At 34.7% G+C, this 3,871-nt stretch overlaps 1 long non-coding RNA gene across 1 annotated transcript; it reads left to right on the plus strand.

Moving 5' to 3' along the window:
* Positions 1–2,270: 2,270 nt before the first annotated feature.
* LOC136203279 (uncharacterized) lies at positions 2,271–2,970 on the plus strand. Its single transcript, XR_010674770.1, has 2 exons — positions 2,271–2,552; positions 2,738–2,970. It is a non-coding gene; the product is annotated as an uncharacterized lncRNA (long non-coding RNA).
* The last annotated feature ends 901 nt before the right edge of the window (positions 2,971–3,871 follow it).

Consider the following 3,871-nt stretch of genomic DNA (forward strand, 5'->3'; position numbering starts at 1 on the left):
TGTTTATTTATATTTTTAGTAATCAATTTTCATTAATGGATACAATGAACTTGAAATTGAAGGAGCTATGAATTATTGTTTAAATTGACTGTCTCAATTCTTGTGATGTTGGTTTGAGTTGAAATATAATTTAGGATACATATAATGATACGGTGCTTGATTATATGATATTTGTTATGCTGGGAGATGAACGTGACATATAAAGAATAATGATAAATTAAATGGCTTGCCTTAGCGGAGTTATATTTAATTGTTGTTTCGTGTACATGTTGTTGGTATATGTGGATGAATTGAGAGTCGTTGTTAGACATTTGTTCTTCAGACTAGTGTTGATAGACTAGTGATTGAGAGTTGTTGCTAGACACTTGTTCTTGAGACTAGTGTTAGAGTATCTCGGGATGCGGGGGTTACTCTATGCTGTTTTTATTACGCACTGAGGTAGTTCGGGGATACCTAGTGGGGATCGGTGTCTTGTGTTCTTGATATGTATATTATTATGAGATTATGATCAAATTGTGATAGTTTTGATTGGCAGGCGAACTATTGGATATACTTTTACCAACAAACAGGGTCTTAATTAATTAATTAAGAAATTGACATGAAAATATGCATGTTACAAATTGTTTTAGATTTAGAATATATTTTGGGACTACAATATATTTAGATTGAAATAACTGTATTTGGAATTCTATTACTTAATTTAACTTTAGAATTTAATATTTCAATTATGAGTTGTTAATGAGTAATAAATGAGATATTTTAATGTGATTTTATGAATACTAAATGCTATTGAAGACCGACACACAAATTAAGAAATACAATTAATAGGCGTTTGGTTCGCACAGGGTAATAGAATAGAATCAAGAAAGGGAAACGAAGAGAAATGAATGAAATGACTCTGGATTTCCCTATCTCTTTGCTTCAGTTCCACAAAGAGAAAGATATACTTTTGATTCTTTTTGTGGCTGTTTAGTTCAAATGAGATAATAAACCAAAATTATGCTTTTAACAACAATGCATGTGACTGTATTAATAAAATATAAGAATTAAAATCAACGACCTAATCTTCACCGCATTCAGCGTAGATGGTTGCTCTTCAACGTGTGAATAAACCTTCTCCGCCTTCTTCTTCCCAACGAACTTGTCTGCTTTAGAGGTTTTCTTAGAGTTTTGTTTGTTTCTATTTTTAAGAGCCATAACCAGGAAAAAGAAAACAAAGAAAAATGAAAATAGAAGAAACATTTACACTCAAAATCGACAAGAAAAGTTCCACCAAAGGAGGAAATAAGAACGAGAGTAGAGAGTAAAAAGAAACCCTCAACAAAACCTTACCCTTTTATACTATTGGGTAGACATCCAAAATGACGGGTGTTATCATTACTTATTAATAATGATTAAAGATGCATTTAATACCATTGACACGCACCTTTAAAAACCACAGTATTGTGCCACGTGGCGTGTAGGGAGAAACCATTGTCAACTCGACCGACTCTTAGAAGTACAAGAAAACGTATTGTGACAGTTGCATTTATGAGCACTTGACGAAGAGTAAATCAACCGTTAGGAGCCCACATAACCTCCTTATTACTCCTCCATTTCCCAACAAACATCCAAAAATGTATCAAAATTCAAATCCCCTTCAACGACTTATCAGAAAATGACAAGTACAACGCTTCCCGAAGCCAATGTTTTCTCATCCTAAAGAACGATAAATTAAACCCAAGAGAGACATCTGATATCATACAAATATAACTTTGCCACGTGGAACCAGAGACGCCCAAACCTACCTCTAAAAGGTAGAAAGTGTAGTGTCTCCTCGTCCAAAATACAACAAAATGATTATGTACTAGAAGTTTAAAGCCTTTCTAAACCCAGTTAAGAATCCAATCATTTCCATAATCAGTGTCGATAATCACGGGCCAAATGACATTGAGGGATATTAGGCCACGATATATGAGCTCACTCCCCCTATCAACATGATATACATGGCCACTTCATTTCATAATTCATAATCGTCTTCTATTGCTCGAACGTGGATATAAATATAGTAAACTAAACTCAAGGTAAACAAACTCATCGATGTTTATATTAAACCAATAAATTGATAAATTGATACCTAAACTTTCATAATCCAACCACGTAAATAAGTTTTGATATAAACAAGAACTATTTGATCGGATACCTTTGCAAACTTGGTAAAGCTCATAGTAGTGTTTGTAATCGGGAAAACAAAATATATTTATATTTATATTTTAGTTTACCTATTTTGGAATTTTGGGAAAACAGAGAAAGTAGGAAGGAAAGGCAGACAAAGGCGGGGAACGTGAAACACCTTCCAAACCGCTAGTGATTGGGGCTTTGTCATTTTCACAATTGCAAACAAGCAACTGCATATTAGCTTGCAACTCAATTCCATATTTTCTTCGTAACCAGAAAAGGAAAAAAAATAAAAATTCCATATTTATTTGTGTCAGTCTCTAATTTTTCTCTGTATTAATAATGTTAGGGATTTTGTTTTTTGAAGAAGAAAGTGATTGGGAGAGAAAGAGGAGGTAAAACATTCCTCCTGATTCCTTTATTTATTGTTTTCAGTTTCTTTCCAATCATCAACAGTCAAGTGGCTATTTCTTAGGGTGTGATAGATCAGATATTGGAGTGATTTCAGGAAACGGCAAACCAACCAGTTTCAGTTTCAGTTTCAGATTTTAATTTTTCAATTTTCTGTTTCACTTTCCAGCTTCTCTCGGAAATCGTATGCCAATGGAATCCAAAGAGACTATGGATGCACAAACAACACCTTGCAAGCCGCCGCCGCCGCCTCCCTCTGGAGATGTTGAGTTTGCAAAATGCGACTGTTGTGGTTTAATGGAGGAGTGTACGCCGGCCTACGTTGCTCGTGTGCGTGAAAGGTACGGAGGTCGCTGGATATGTGGACTCTGCGGCGAGGCGATCAAGGATGAGAGTAGCAGATCGCAGAAGAATATTGGTACGACAGAAGCATTTGAACTTCATATGAAATTTTATCAGCAATTCAAATCATCTACTACTCCTCCGGCTAATCCTACTGAGAATTTGATTTCTGCCTTGAAAAATCTGCTCAAGCGAAGTTTGGAATCGCCGAGGAAGAAGAAGGGATCAGTTTTTCCTTCTTCGGCTTCGTCCTCATCTTCCTCTTCAACTTCATCGTTGCCATAGCATGTTCAAAAAGGAGATGGAGGTACTAAACTTCAAATAATTTAGCAAAATACATAGGATATCTAATTGCCTCTATTTCCTAGACTAATTTGATAGATAGAAGTTTAATGGTGTTGAGAAGATGATTATGGATTTAATTGTCAGATTTCTTTTTTGATTCTAATTCAGTTAGGGATTTAATTTACATTTCAAGAACAATGAATGGATGGGGTAAAACTTGGAAATCATAGCACATAGCTTTTGTGATGATTCTCTGGCAAATAAAAAGAGTAGAGTATGATTGTTTGGGATTATTATGGCAACATTATGCAGGATTTAGGAAAACAATGGTTTGCTTTAAAAAGAGTGTAGGTGTTCTGTTACATTGCTATGGTTGATTGATGATATACCCAAAAAATGGTAGAAAATAAAAAAGATAGGTCACTGTGATTTGAGGGCTATCTAGTATCTATCCAGGAAGAGGAAGAGAAGGTCTGGTTGTTTAACATTAGTTTGGTTGCCCACTAACTAAGTGTAGATTTGGGTCCCATTATCATTATTGAAAGATATCTCAAGATTTGTATGTATGGTTGAATTTACAGACCATGCAACTACTTGAGTGCTACGTGACAACATCACCATTCTGCTTAATTATTTCATCTTTTTTTTTTTTTTTTAATTGGCATGTGTGGGTTTA

The sequence above is a fragment of the Euphorbia lathyris genome, chromosome 8 (genome assembly GCF_963576675.1).
Source record: "Euphorbia lathyris chromosome 8, ddEupLath1.1, whole genome shotgun sequence".
Lineage (NCBI taxonomy): Eukaryota > Viridiplantae > Streptophyta > Magnoliopsida > Malpighiales > Euphorbiaceae > Euphorbia > Euphorbia lathyris.